Here is a 16,404-nt window from a genome sequence, read left to right on the forward strand (position 1 = left end):
AGGATGGTGAAACTTCTGTCAACAGCAGAGAAAAATAATGGCCCTTCTCCTGAAAAGTCAGTAAGAGAAACTGTTGTACCTGGTCTCTGATGATGAATAAAATCAAGGGGAAATCATTGGAGAGCTGTGGCCATAGAAAGATGCAGACAATGCAGAACTGTAGCAAAGCAGAGAAGAAATAAATACCTCTACCTCTCTCCTCCTTCACGCTAATCTTTTGCCATTATCTCCCATTTGACAAATGTAAACAGAAGCTGGGGGCCAGGGAGACAGATTGATTTAGGTCATAGAGGTGAGTCTCTCAAGGCATACAGTAGCACAGAGAAAGGTAAAGACTAGGTATGAGAAAAAAATGAATAACCAAAATATTACTCAGATAACCCTTTTCTCACTCAGATCTGAAGAAATTTTTAGAAGTTAATGCCATTCACATCATGTTTTCTGACAACAATTTAAGAACAATTATCAACTCAGAATTTTGGTCCAGTAAAAAATCTATCCATCTGAAAATTAAAATATCCAAACATCTGTAAGCACATCATACATATACAAATTTATAGACACCCCTTTAAACAGGACTTATAGAAAACGGACATTGTAAACTATTTATAATTAATGATGTGAATCCAATGTATTAAAACATGTAGGAAGCAATTAAAAGGATACTTGAGGAAAATTAAAGATTTAAATTAATTTATTGGGAAAAATGATAAAACTATTAGTATTTTAAAGAAAGTTCAGCAATGTTTACCATGTTCATATATATAAGATGTACATATATTATACATATATATAATAAACTTAAAATACTAGAGAAGATTTAACACCACCACCAATAATCAGCTAGAAATTATAAGTAAAAAGTAAAATACAATTTCACAATATTAACAAAAACTATAATGTATGTGAGGATTTACTTAATCAAAAATAATAAGTCTGCTTATAAAAAAAGTTTAGAATGTGAAGAAAGTACACAGAAGATAATTTGAATAAATAAAGTCTGTGTTCTTGAATGAAAGGATTAAATATTATTTTTATGTAAATTATCTCTCTATTTAGTTTATAATTACAATGTGATTCCACTAAAATATCCAGTTAGATTTATTGTTTAACTCAGTAAATTTAATATAAAGTTTACATAAAAGAATAAAAGTCTAGGAAGAAATGAGCAAATTTATAAAATAAAATTAAAGTTTGTAGGAGAAGGTTCATACCCAGATGAGAAAGTAAGATGTGATACAAAGCTATAGTAAAATAATGAAACAAAATAATATGATTTTTTTTAATAAAGACTGAGAACTAGATCAATGAAACATCATAAGTAACAAAGACACTGCCTTATATATTTGGAATCATACAATAAAGATGACAGCAGAAATCAATGAGCGGAAAACACAAATTCTTAAACAGTTTTGGAAAACTGGTTTATGATACAGGGAATAACACTAGTTCACTACCTAACATCACATACGAATATGTATTCCAGGTTAAAATTCTACATATAAAAGTAAAATTATTAAGGCATTAGAAATGTGGTAGTAGGAGTACAATGTTTCTGTGATGTATGGTTGACAGAGACTTCAAAAATAAAAATTTAAAAGCAGAAACCATAAGGGATGGAAAGATACAGTAATATAGATAAAGGATAATACATCTGACAAAGTGAAGTTTATTCTCAGAATATAATGGTGGTTTAACATTCAAAAATCAAACAACATAATTCAACATTAAAAGAACAAAAGAGATAAAAACATATGATCTTAATATATACAGAAAAACATTTGACAAACTTCAACATGCATTCATGTTAAAAACTCTCAGTAAACTAGGATTTGAAGGGAGCTTCCTCAATCTGATAACATCTACAGGTAACATTTAATAGTGAAACTGAACGTCATTTCCCTAGGATCAGAAAAAAGTAAAATTGTCTGCTCTCACCACGTGAATTTTACATTATACAGTAAGTGCTAATCAGTGCAATAAGGCATTCCAAAGAAATAAAAGATATGCAGATTAGAATGGAAAAAGTAAAGCTGTCTTTATTTGTAGACGAAGATTGTTTATGTACAAAATCCTAGGGCATATTCCAAAATCTAATAAGGGAATTTAAGCAGGTCTCAGAAAAAAACAAGTCAAAATAAAAATCAACTGGGTTTCTGTATTTGTGCAAAGAACTATTGGAAAACAAAATTAATAAATATTATTCACTCTAGTATTAAAATAATAAATAATTAAAAATAAATTTAACAAAATGTGTGCAAAGCCAGTACTGAGAATATAGTCCTGAGAACTGTACAACATTTCAAAAAGATTTTAAAGAAGACTTTTAAAAGTGGAGAGTTGTTCCATGTTCTTAGATCAGGAGACTCAATATCGTTAAGATATAAATTCTCTCCAGATTCGTGCATGGTTTCAACACAATTCTATTCAAAATCTCAGCAAGATTTTTGTATAAATTGACAAGCTTATTCTAATCTATGTGCCCATGCAAAGGACCTATGATAGCCAAAACAACTTTAACAATAGAACAAAATTGGAAGACTAAGTTTATTGTATAGCTAGATTAATCAAAAATTGGCTGTTTGGTTTTGTTGCCAGAGAATGGATTCTTGGTGTAATCACAGGGAAGAATTCAAGAATAAACCAAATAAGCCAAGCAAGTAAAGCCAAGCAAGCAGTAGATTTATTGAAAAAATAGCAAATAGTACACTCTCAAAAGGCATGAGATCAGTGGCCGGCCCGGTGGCTCAGGCGGTTGGAGCTCCGTGCTCCTAACTCTGAAGGCTGCCGGTTCGATTCCCACATGGGCCAGTGGGCTCTCAACCACAAGGTTGCCAGTTCAACTCCTCGAGTGCCTCAAGGGATGGTGGGTTCTGCCCCTGCAACTAAGATTGAACACAGCACCTTGAGCTGAGCTGCTGCTGAGCTCCCAGATGGCTCAGTTGGTTGGAGGATGTCCTCTCAATCACAAGGTTGCTGGTTCGACTCTCACAAGGGATGGTGGGCTGTGCCCCCTGCAACTAGCAACGGCAACTGGACCTGGAGCTGAGCTGCGCCCTCCACAACTAAGACTGAAAGGACAACAACTTGAAGCTGAATGGCACCCTCCACAACTAAGATTGAAAGGACAACAACTTGACTTGGGAAAAGAAAAAAAAGTCCTGGATGTACACACTGTTCCCCAATAAAGTCCTGTTCCCCTTCCCCAATAAAATCTTAAAAAAAAAAAAAAAATGGCGTGAGATCAGCACTTAGGATTTTATTAAAATGAGGGAGTGAAATATTCAAGTTTTAGGGGTGAAGTCACAGGCCTTCTCAGGCGAATCACTGACTACTTCCCCTCAGAGGTGGGATTCCTTTGTCCTTATTTGGCCTTTGTCAGAACTCTCATGGCGACACAGGGAGTGGAATTTTTTTCTCTGCCCACAAAGCTAATAGTCTTATAATCCATTACAATTAGTTAAAGTTCACCTTGAAGGGCAAGATGGTGTCCTGGGTTTGTTCTTGGCCAAAATCTAGTTCTGGCCGGTCTGGTAGCTGCAACTTTTCTTAAGAATGATCTCATCTCCTCCCTTTCTTTTGTTTCCTCTCACAACCTCCTTCCTTTCTTCTCTGCTGTCTCCCTCCAGCCCTATTCTTTCTGCCTATAGTCGGTAACAGTGTTGCTTTAGGACTAACGTATAGATCCATGGACCAGTAAAGAGTCTGGAAAAAGAAATATGGGACAAATATTCCCAATGTTGAGAAGTAAGGTCATTGAACAAATGGCCCTGGGACAACTGGATATCCCTCTGGGAAAGTAAATGAACTTGGACCTTTACTTCACACCATTTATAAGAATTTGCTTGAAATGTTTCATAAGTTTAAATCTAAAAGCTAAAACTATAAAGCTTCTAAAGAAAAACATAGGAAAAGTCTTTATGAGGTTACAGTAGGGAAATAATTTCCCAGAACTATAACAAAAAATAAATTTGACAATCAAAATTTTAAAAATCTACTTTTCGAAAGATAGCATTAAAATATTCAAAGACAAGCCACAGATTTGGAAACAGTATTTGCGAAATACATCTAACAAAGAACTTTTGTGCAGAATATTTAAAGAATCTAACAAGTCAATAGCAAGAAGACAAACAATCCAGTAAAAGAGGAGCCAAGCGATTTCTATAAATATTGCACAAAAGAAGATATATAGATAGTCATAAACACATCAAAAGACGCTCAGCATCATTAGTCTTCAGGATAATTAAAATTAATTAAAATAAAATCACAATGAGATGCCAACACATACCTACTGTATATAATGAAATTTAAAGGCCTAATCATACCACATCTTGGTAAGAATATGGGGATTCTAACACCCTTTTACTTTGTCAGCAGGACTGTAAAGTGGTACAACCCCTTTGGAAAATATTTTGGTAGTTTCTTATAAAGTTAAACATACATTTTTCCATATAATAAAATATATTTATTAAAAGAGAAATGAAAACTTTTTCTTTCACACAAAGACTTGTATACGGATATTCAAAGTCCCTTTAATAATAATTAGAGAAAACTGGGTACAACCTAAGTGTCCATCAGGTGAATGGATAAACAAGTTGTGGTATATTTGTAAAAAAGAAACAAACAACTAATAATCAAAACAACACAGTTAAACCTTCTAATGTAAGAGCCTGAAGTCTGGCACAGAGAAATCTGGCACAAAGAATAATACAGTTATGACTCCTTACATATGAACTCCTAGGACAGGCAAGTAAATCTGCAATGAGAGAATGTACTTGTATATCAGTAGGTTGCCTGGAGTTGGAAATGGTGAGGAGTGACTGCAAAAGGTCATGAAGGAACTTTTTGGGATGATGGACATCGGCTATGTGTATGTGGTGGTTACACATGTTACACCTTGTCAAAACTCATTGAACTGTACAACAAAACGTATGTCTTTTATGTAAATGCTATACCTGAATAGAGTTGATTAAAAAAAAGGTTAAAAAATCATAAGCAAACCATAAGGAACATATGATTAATATGATTAAATGAAAATTGTTTTCCCATTCAGTGATGAGCAATTCAGGCAAAAACAAAGGGCATGTGATGTAATGAGTGTGTGTGGGAGGGATATTTGAATTATCTGAAACTGGCAATGGATTAGGATCATCTACTATGTAGGATTTGCAAATAACTCCTGCAAATCGATTAGAAAAAGTCAGCAACTCAAATGAAAAATGGACAGAGAATATAAACAGGAGATTTATAGATTAGGTATTCCAAGAGACTGAAACGCATATGCAAAGGATACTCAAATTCATTAGAAAAGAGCAACATGTAAAACACAACCTTGTGAGACATTGTGCACCTATGAGAGCCCACAGAAATTAGAAATGCTGGGTAATCCTTAGAATTAGTGATGGATGGTGTGGATCACATTTGGTGAGAAAGTATACTGTGCAACCAGGCTAGAGAGCAATTGCTGGTATGTAGAGTATGTAGTCTACAGACTGAGAGAGGTAAATTGCCGTCTCCAGATAAGAATACGTTTTTTCCTATATCCCGTAGTATATTACCAGAGGTTTCTACTCTATGCTGTATATGTGGACATTATAAACGATTAAAGTTTCTGTGCATTTGACTCTATCATTCAATAATTTAACAAGTTTTTCCATACCTTTTAATGCTTTTGCCTTGATTTCAAACCTACCTAATGTTAGCAATGTGATACCTGCTATCTTTTTCTTTGTATTGGTCTGATTTGGCTTTGCCCATATTTTATTGTCATGCATTCCAAGTCACTTTGTTGTAGGTGTTGCTTTTTCATTCAACAGAGGTTTAGGTTTTATTCTATGGTCCAAACCAACAGTTTCTATCAAGAAATGTACTTACCCTACTTAGTTGTTTACTTTTAATGAGGATGACAGATATATTTGACCGCTGATCTGTCATTTATCTTATCTAATCTGATTTAATGGCTTTAATTCTGTTTTCATTCATTCTTAGGTGTGTGTTTCTTCACAAAAATGAAAAATTCTTCTGAGAGACAAAAAGAAAGTTGACTTGAAAAGAAAGGCATTCTTGTATAGGACTTCTCACAATCATAAGCATGGAAATTTTCTCTAAGTTGAGCTAAAAATGAGCATGATCCTAAAGAAAATAAAACCTGACTTTTTTTAATCAAGTAAATATATATGAAAATATTAAAGAAACGGTAATAGCTGAAAATTTCCCACAGAAGAGGAGTGATATTTATAATAAATATACTTTTCCCTGGCCCAGCATCCCTCTTGATCTCGTTCTGCTACCCAGAAGCAACCATTAGAGCAACTTTTGTGTATATTTCTAGTAAGCTCTCAATCTCAAAGAACATATATTTACTGTTTTTATTTTTTTTGTGTGTGTTTTTTTCAGACGTTATCAGATAATTTCCTGCTCTTGTAGGTGGGAATTTAATTATTTTATACTACCTTTCTGTAGACTCTCCATCATCCTAACAAAAAAACAGCCTTTTATGAACCAGGAAGTAGGTTCTCAACAGATACTGAATCTTCCAGTGACTTAATCTTATATGTTCCAGATTCCAGAGCTGTGAGAAATAAATTTCTGGTATTTAGAATCCACCCAGTCTATGTTATTTTATTGTAGCAGCTGAATAGAATGAGATATCACTACATCAGTTATTCTATTACTTACCATTTTCCCCAATGGTCTTTGCTTCTGGGGACTCTTCTCCTCTTGCTCTGTCCTGGCTTGAGTTTTCTCTAGACCTGCTTGCAAAACTGTCAGCCTAGGAAATGTCTTGAATGGTCTCCTGAGCTGAGTCCACAGTTTCCTACTGTGTGCCCTCACTTGACTGAAGCTAAGATTTTGCCTTAGGGTTTTTATTATGCTAGAAAGACCTCACCTATCAGCATTAGATGTTTTGTCTGTTGGGCTGTTCAATTTTTTTCTGATAACTTTCTTCTAACTTCCCCTGAATGGGATGATACTGACTCTAAAGTTGAGAATCCCCAAATGCCAGAATGAGGAAGGATTTACTCCAAGGTTCCAACCTCCCCACTCTAAGTATCTTCAACAATTCACACATTTCCATTGAAAACATTGTTCTACTGTTGTCAGGAGATAAATATTGGGCTGCCTTTAACTCAAGGAAAGAGAACAAGTTAGATTGTCAGAGGGATGGAAATGTCACCTAGTTCAATTGCTCTATTCACAGAAGCTTAATTAGCCCCCTTGTTGTCAGCCCCATGTTTCACACCTGCTCTCTAGCATCTGTGGCTCCACTGCACCTAAAGACCCTCCATTCAGGATTCTGAAAGGCAGGCCATGTTCCAGGTAGACCACAGCAGCTGGCTTCTTCTAGGTCATGTAAGTTTCATTCCTCTGCTATTATCTGCTAACATGTGTCTATCTACTTTCATCTTCCCCAAATCCCGGTACTCGCTCATCTTTGGTGCTGTCCTTCCAATCTCTATTATTGGTTTATTCCTTGTCATACCTCAAAGCTTTCATGTCAGTATTTCAGTGGAGATTTTAGAGAAACACGAAGTGAGAACCTGCTGGGTATGCAATCTTGTACTGGAAATCTATAATGTTTTATTATATGGTGAGGCAATTCCCCCCAAAATACTCTTCTTTTTGTAATTTGTCTTGGCTATTATTTCCTATTATTCATCCACATGGAGTTTAGAATCATTTTGTCACGTTGAAAGAAAAAAAATCCAATTGGAATTTTAATTGGAAATGCATTAAATTGATTAACTTTGGAATGATTGCTTTTTATTTTTAATTTAAATTCTAAGCAGTGTTTTTTTTTTTAGCCTTGCTAATTATAAATTTCTAAATTTATTGCTTTTTTGTCAGAACCTGGCCTCTGCAATTTCCTCTTATCCAAAGCAGTATAATAGTAAATGTGTTGTTCTTGGTATCACCTGGGTCAGTGCTTCTCAACACGCACAATCAGTATCAACTGGGAACCACTGGGAATGCAAATTATAGGACCGCAACCCAAACCACCAAATCAGAAACTCTGGGTGTGGCATTCAGCAAACCCACCAGGAGACTGATGCACATTAAAGTTTGAGAACCACTGAACTTCTCATCTGATTAGCCGTGTCACCTGGGTAAAATACTCATCCTATGGCTAAATATCCTCATGCGTAAAATGGAGATACTATAACTGCATCAACTTGATAGCATTGTTATTAGGAATAAATGGACTAATAGCATGAAACGTTTAACATATTTCCTCGTACATGGTGAATATAGAATGATTACTAGGGATCATCAACTATTACATTATCATAATTTTATTTTTGCCCAATACAACTCTGAAATTTTCTCTGTCATAAATAATTTTGGCAAATAATTCAATGTTTGTTGTAAAAGTGAGTATATTCTCCTTTTTGTGTGCGTGTGTGTATGAAATCTTTGCGGTCTTTATGAAAACAGATGTTATCATTTTTAGAGCTTTTGTATACTTATTTTCACTTATTAATTATCTTGCCTATTGGATCTATAAAAAGATTTATATTTTGTTAAACTCTCTCAACTTTTTCTCTAAATTTCAATATTAAACAAATTCCCTCCCATTTAGAGTTTATGGAATATAATATGCTTTTAATGTCCTCAAGCGTTCATATTTAATATAATGTACTCTTTACACTGCAATGGGGTGAATTGTGTACTCCCAAAATGCAAGTGTTGAGGCCATAACCCGCCGTATAACTATATTTAGAGCAAGTCACGTAGGAGATAATTATGGCTAACTGAGGTTAGAGGATAGGGTCAATCCCATAGGATTGTTTGCCTGATAAGAACACGAAGGGAAAGAGATCCCTTTCTCCATGGGCCTGCACCAAATAAAAGCCAAGTGATCATATAGTGAGAAGCTAGCTGCAAGGCAGGGAGAGAGCTCTCACCAGAACTAGACCGTGGTGGTACGCTTATCTCAAACTTCCAGCCTCTAGAACTGTGATTAAATAAATATCCATTGTTGAAGCCACCCAGTCTATGATATTTTGTTACAGCAACCCAAGCTGACTAATACCCACACAAATCACTATTATTAAAGTATCTTTTTTTGCACTGTTTATTTTGTTTCTAGAGAAGTTATTGATATTTGGGTTCTGTTTTGCAACTATTCACAATCCTTGATTTAATTTCATTTAAATGGCTTCACCGTTTATATTAGTCACTGTTCTCTAGAGAAACAGAACCAATAGGTAGGTATCTATCTATCTATCTATCTATCTATCTATCTATCTATCTATAGAGAGAGAGATGATTGATTGAGTGGTAGATATATAGATAGATATACACATAGACAGATATATAAAAAAATATTTAATATGAGGGAATTGCTGGTGTGATTATGGAAGCTGAGATGTTCCATGATCTGCCTTCCGCAAACTGGTAGCCCAGGAAAGCCAGTGGTGTAGTTCTAGTCAAACCCCAAGGCCCAAGAACCAGCAGGACTAAAATCCAAGAGTAGAAAAAGATAAACATTGCAGCCCAGAGAGAAAATCTATGATTTCTCTGCCTTTTTGTTCTATTCAAACCCTCAAGCCATTGAATGTTTCTCACTCATATGGATGAGGGTGATCTTCTTTACTCAGTCTAGGGATTCACATGCTAATCTCTTCTGGAAACACCCTCACAGACACACCCAGAAAATATGTTCTACCGGCCTTCTGGGCATCCCCTAACCCAGTCAAGTTGACACACAAAATTAACCATCACACCATTATTTCTTCTTTTTCTTCTTCCTCTTTCCTCTATTCATTACATTGTACGCTGTATGATATCTCCAAGTCAATTTTTTCTCCTTAAGGAGGGTTTATTATCTGAGATCTTCACAAATGAAAGACAGCTTGGACAAGTATACAATTCTTGTTTCTAAATTGTTTTCTTCAAAACTACATTGTACATTGGTACTCCCGTCCCTTCAGCATTCTGCTTTGCAAATGTGTTTGGATGGCAACATAATTCTTGTACCTTTGAACGTTACTGACTTACTTTTCCAATTTGATATTTTTCTTAGTTTTGTAATTACAATGAAAATTGCCAGATGTGGATCTAACATGATTTTCTTTTCATTGATTTTGCCCTCACATTATGGACCTTTCAACTTATACATAGTTTCTAGACCTGAAGAAAGGCTTACCTTCCAGTATATCTTTGATGTTTTCCTCTGCTTTTATTGTTCTTTTCTCTTTTTCAGAAATACTTTTTATCTGTACATTTCTCACCCATTTTGGATTCTCTGCGTATGATCTATTTCAGGACTTTGGTCTTTGCTATCTGTGACAGTTTTCTCAAGTTTGTCCTTCAAATTAGTGATTGAGTCTCCTGTGATTTAAAAATCAATTCTCTTTATATGCTCCATCAGGCTTTTGAATTTTATTTTTATTTCTTTATGTATATTAATTATCTTATCAATCTTCCTTTCCTTTTATTTTGTAGAATTTGCATATTAGCCTGGTAGGTTGCTCCCTCATGGACCTCTGCGTTTTTTAGAAGAAGCCGTGCATTCTTCTATTGTATTGAGAAAGTCAGTATCTTGATTCTATACCAGATAATTTCCAGAGGTTTTTTCATTTAGTTACCCTTTATTTTTTCTGTCTTTTGTTTGTTTGTTTTTCTGTTTGCTTATCTTTGAAGAGTGGGGGTTTAGCCACATATTTTAGAACTAGCTATAAATATACACCATTTTGGATTTCTCTTGGCTTACTCTGAACCATTCCTACCCCATTCTTCTACTTTCCACCAGACTTGGGTATACTGCAGATTTCTGCTACAGGATCTGAATTTGTTCCTGCCCGTGCTGGCTTGGTGATACTCCAAAGTGAGAGACTGGTGAAAAAAATGGAATTGGAAATGTACCCGTTAATCCATGTTCTTCAGACATTCCCCCTGACCCCACTTGCCTCTGACACATGATTTTCTCCTTGCGGACAACCCTATCCCTTATGCTAAATTGTGCAGTGTAAAGGCTCCATTGTGTTCTAAGAATTTCCGACTTCCAAATGGAAATGAAAATTGAAGGGTGGGAGACAGTGTCCTGAATGCCTGAAAAATCAGTACCTGTACAGAAGAGCAGTAATTTTGCAGTTCTCTTACTTTTAATCTGAGTCTTGGCCCTAGAATGGCTGAAGGATGAGTTGACTTCCTGGTTTTAAACAGATGATTTTTCTTTCAGAATTTAAAGATTGCTATGGCCTGAGGTAAAGTCTGTGCAAGTTTTCCCTGATGTCAACATTTTAAAGGAGGAAAGTGGTCCAGAGAGGTTAACTAACTTTATCAAGGTCACACAGCTAGTAGTAGGTTTGAGGGATCACGTCAAGATCTCTAGATTCAACATACTCTTCCTTAGTAAAACACCACACTGTTTTTCTTAAGTTTGTTCACTGATAAACCTGAGGAGAAACTGAGGATACTCCAACAGCAGTGAAAAGCATTTTTTTTTTTGGCAAAATATAATATCTATCGTTTCCATCCTGAATCTTATATAAAATAACAGCATGATTCAATTAATGCTTACCCACATGACATTTATCAACTAGAACTTCATTGCAATGGAATTTTACCTCCTCCTAATGCCTTCCTTAATTGCACTAGCTCATGTAATTTTCTCCTTTTCTGACCTCTTTTGATCTATATTGTTTTTAATCCCCATTATACTACACTGCGTGCTTTGGGTCCTTTCTGGGGCCTTATCTTCCCAGATGACACCCAACATTCTTGTTGGCACAGGTCATGTTTTATTCATTGTTCTCCCATGGTATCTGGCATAAAAATAGGTCCACAGGAAGTGTTTACCCAGTAGCCTAGTCTAGAGTACAAGCTAAAATAGTATGTGTCTCTGGAGATGACTTATATGAAAATTAAAATTTAATTAATTACTTAATAGTATCTGCACTTCTCTTAAGTTGGCACAAAATAGTTTTCGTTTACCTTTTTTGTTTCCTCCCTTACATTGGCAATTTTTCAGGGATATTAAGATGTCTTGTTCAGCAAACATTTCATAAAGGTTTCCTATGTGCTGGGCACTATGCCACTCTACTCGGAAAAATAAATGAATAAGATACAGTCTCACTTGCAAACACTCACTGTCTGATGAGCAAAACAGACATGTATGTAAATGATGTCAGTCAAATTTGGGAAATGCTCCAATAAAGTTATGCACTAGAGAAGAGATCAACTAGTTTACCTTGAGATAGTGTCAAGCTCTCGAGCTTATCCTTTTCAGAATAAAATTCAGCAAGAGAGCCCAATCCCAATGTACCAATAAAGCGGTAGTTCTCTGGAGACTTGAATATATTGAACAAACCTCACCTAATCCTGTCAATGGTGCTATTTGGGATTCTAAGGGCACTGGGACCTCAAAAGAACACCAGTAGAGCATGACCAACAGCATAAGAAATAATGAACATTTTTACAATGATGAAAAAATAAATCCCTTTCTTGTGTCCTTCTAAATTTACTTTGACTAGCTATTGAACAGGCGTTTCATAGATTCAATACATCACAACATATTAAGTGCTGCTCAGCTCCCGCCACTTCTGCTGTCCTGCTGTGGACCGTCTCTTTCTGTTTGCATCTTGTCCGTCCTCTGTGCATATAAACTAAGTGTCTCCATTTCTGCTCTCAGAGTGTACCATGCCATACAACCGAGATTTCAAGAACAAATATCAACAGTGGCTAAGCCAAACATATCTTGTCAAGAGAGTGCCACTGCAGTGTAAAGATTGATTTGTCGAGGGAGGTCTTGCATATAAGTAGATGTGAAGGCAAGGACTGAGGTTAACAAGTTTCCACTCTGGGAGTTTATTTATAACAAAATAACACAAGGACAGTTCTGCCTCTGCCAATTACTTTCCATCTCTTCCTATATCCATTGCTATAGCAGCTTTATTCATTACCAGAAATCAGCCCTTCCAGTACAAATCCAGGTAGAGCTTTGTGGACAAATGTTTGTACACAACGTACAAGACGTACAAGACTTACGTTTTCATGTAGAGTAGGATTATTTCATGCCAGTTAGTACTGTTTGGAGCTGCTCTCTGTGCCCAGCTCGGTGCTTAGTGCACAGAAGAAATAAAAGAGAATGAGAAGACTGCACTTTATATGTGAGATACTCACAGAGACCAGACCCACAGACAAAACACAGAAGAAAGTGTGTGATTAAGAGTTAGTTGCATAAATTCCCAACCCTGAGAAGGGAGACATCGTTTTGGCCTGGAGCCGTCAGGCTCAATAGAAGAAGTGGTTATTGAGTTGGTAGTAGAGGAAGGGGTAGGCTGGGAACAGATTGTGGTTAGTTATGTGGTTACATGTAGATGGTAACAGGTATCATCATCTTTAATCTCAGTAAACTGACAGGGCCAGATGGCTGGATGCATAGAGAGAGTAGACAGACATAAGGATGATTTGATTTAGGTACCTAACCACTCAATAAATAGGTACAGCATGCCCTAGGAGCTAGGGACCCAATATTGTAAAAGAACAGTTTCCACCAAAAGAATTTCACATCTTATTGGAGAATACAGAGAGTAGTAACGAGCAACCCCACCCCCACCCCGTTTATCCAGCCCCACCAGAGATCTCAGGCCACCTTGGCACGCCTTGCCCCTAGCTAGAACACGCTGAGCCCTCAGTGGACCCCGACGGGATATTTGTCCGCATGGATCCACAGTTCAATGTGCGCCAGCAGCTGGTTGGTGAAGGAGCTGCTCGTTACGAATCTGGGGTGACCCACGCAGCCCAGGTTGACCCGCCAGCCATCTGCCAGCAGGATGATGCAGCGCCCATTCTTCAGTCAGTGGTGGTCCACCTGGAGCTTGATGTTCGCCTTCTCCACCATGTTCCCGTGTAACCACCTGACATCAATCTCTATGTCAAAGTGTCCAACATTACACACAATAGCATATCCTTCATCTGTTCAAAGTGCCGGCAGAGGATCATGTCGTACAGCCCGTGGTGGTGACAAAGATGTCGCCCTCCTGACAGGCCTCGTCCATGGTGGTCACCTCATGGTCCTCCATGGCGGACTGCAGACTGTTGATGGGGTCAATCTTGGTGATGACCCCGAAACCCCTCAGGTCCTGGGCACGGCCCTTGTCCACGTCACCATAGTCTGCTACCACTGCCACCTTGCCTGCAATCATCATGTCTGTGTCCTGCTTGATGCCATCTCTGAGGGACTCCCAGCAGCCATAGAGGTTGTCAGACTTGCTCTTGGTGACAGTCATTGACATTGATGTCCGGCACCTTCAGGATCCCACTGGCCATCATCTTCTATAGGTCGTGGACCCCTGTTGTGGTCTCCTTAGAGATGCCTTGGATGCCTGACAGGATTTGTGGGTACTTGTTGTGGATGAGGTTGGTGAGGTCACCGCCCTCCTCCAGAATCATGTTGAGGGGCCCACCCCTGAAGTACAGTGTCTGCTCAGTGCACCACCGGTACTCCTCATCTATTTCACCCTTCCAGGCATACCCTGGAATGCCGGCTTTGGCAGTGACAGCCACTGCATGGTCCAGGGTGGAGAAGATGTTGCAGCTGAACTGCTACACCTCAGCAGCCCAATTCTACAATTAAACAGACCATTTGCAACAAATTCTTCTAAAACTGCTCTCCCCCAAATGGCAGCAGGTCACGACCTGGTCTAGAATCAATCAAACTACAAATAGTAGTTGGCCTATTCTAGTCAAGAGCAGGACTTTAGTGTGTACCACAGTAGGCTTTCAAGTCCTCAGGGGAAAAATCTGCAGCCATCTCATGGCCAATTAACTCAGAATATCAAAATCATCATTTGGATAGCACTGTGGTTAGGTACTTTTACACTTTGCCCCAAGAGAAAAAGGGGGTGGGACACCCTAAGCCTGGGAAAAGGCTGTCCCCTAACCCCCAAACCGATCTTCTCCTGCACCTAAATGCCGTTGTCAGCCACGGCCAATAATTCTTAAAAGCATGTGCTTGGACATGAGGAGAATGAGGAAAATGTGTGGACCGCATCTCCTTAGATTGTACAGTGGAAGAGTCCAAGCTAAACTATAAATTGTTGCAGAGCTGCACTGTGGGCAGTGCATTTTAGGCATGCCCCGCCCCTCCTTATTTTAATCCCAGCCCAATGTTTTCACAGTCTGGAAAGTACCATGGTTGCCTTTTACATTCTGCTTCCTATGAAGAATCAATTCACGGCCCTGTCCTTTCTCCAACTCCAACATCCTCCCAATCTACTTTGCATGAGTACGTCTGGGCTCTCTAAGGGTAGGCCCTGTTTCTTCTCCTGACTTACCTAAGCACCCAAAATTCCAGTCCCACCAAGGTTCTCCCCACTTGCAATCTTGTGTTGTCTTCTGGACGAACAATACCATCCTACAATCCTTTCTTAATATCTGATAACATCCTGTGTTTGGAATGACCACTGTTAACAACTTGGGAGGTGAAGAGCTGATTAGTGAAGCTGCACGGTTTAGAGGGGTTTTTCTTAAGTTTTTCAGTGATTACTAGCACCCGAGGATTTAAACTGCACTATGAGAGAGGACTCATAACGAAGCCAAGAATGGATATATGGAAAGCATTTTAGTGAAATTGAGCCCAGAAAGTTAGAGAGAATGGTAATTAAAAAATAAAAGAAATATCCATACAGAAATATGTATACATGTTTTAAGACATCTCTTAAAATGTGTATACATTTTTTGGCACCCCAGCATATATTATACAATTACATATAATAAGTTACATATATTAAATTATTTTGATCCACACTGTGGAAATATCTATTAAACATGAATAACATTTCCCCAAAATGTATAGAATGTGTTAAAAATAAACACTTAATTACCAGAATTAAAAAAAAAATAGCTTCATGGTTTTGATGCTTATGTTAACATATGTTTTATTTCTCTGATTTCTCAGAGTATACTAAATATCTTTCAAAACAATTATTGTGCTCTACGTCACACAGTTTGCAATTTGCTTCTGGAATTCATGACCCCAGAGTTGTGCTTTTGGAGTTCTTGGGAAGATTTCTAAAAATTTTGATCTCTTTTCCTACTCCGAGGCTCTCAGCAGCACCTTCTGCTTTGAGTGTGATTTCACTGAGTTGACTTTTCCTTTCAGTCTGATGATTACAATCTGCTTTGGGCTTGGAGAGTTAAATGATACCTGTGTACGATTTAGTCATAAAGTAAATGCCACTGGGTCATGATGACCGAGCCTAGGAGTTAAGGTTTGATATCTGATTTCAGCAATTTCTATTTAAACCAATGAACCACTTTTCCGTTTAATTTCAGGTTGTTATTTCTGTTCTTAATGTGCTAGGTTGCCATAAGATTGACATCAGAACAATAGGTCATTACTTTTTTCAGTGTTATAACATGAAGATTTATTGATTTATAAGAGATACAAAGTTA

The 16,404-nt window shown here is 37.3% G+C and overlaps 1 pseudogene; it reads right to left on the minus strand.

Annotated features, from left to right (window-relative positions):
- Nucleotides 1-13,639: 13,639 nt before the first annotated feature.
- LOC117011914 (adenosylhomocysteinase-like) lies at nt 13,640-14,541 on the minus strand (annotated as a pseudogene).
- Nucleotides 14,542-16,404: the final 1,863 nt, after the last annotated feature.

Source organism: Rhinolophus ferrumequinum, chromosome 19 (genome assembly GCF_004115265.2).
Source record: "Rhinolophus ferrumequinum isolate MPI-CBG mRhiFer1 chromosome 19, mRhiFer1_v1.p, whole genome shotgun sequence".
Classification (NCBI taxonomy): domain Eukaryota; kingdom Metazoa; phylum Chordata; class Mammalia; order Chiroptera; family Rhinolophidae; genus Rhinolophus; species Rhinolophus ferrumequinum.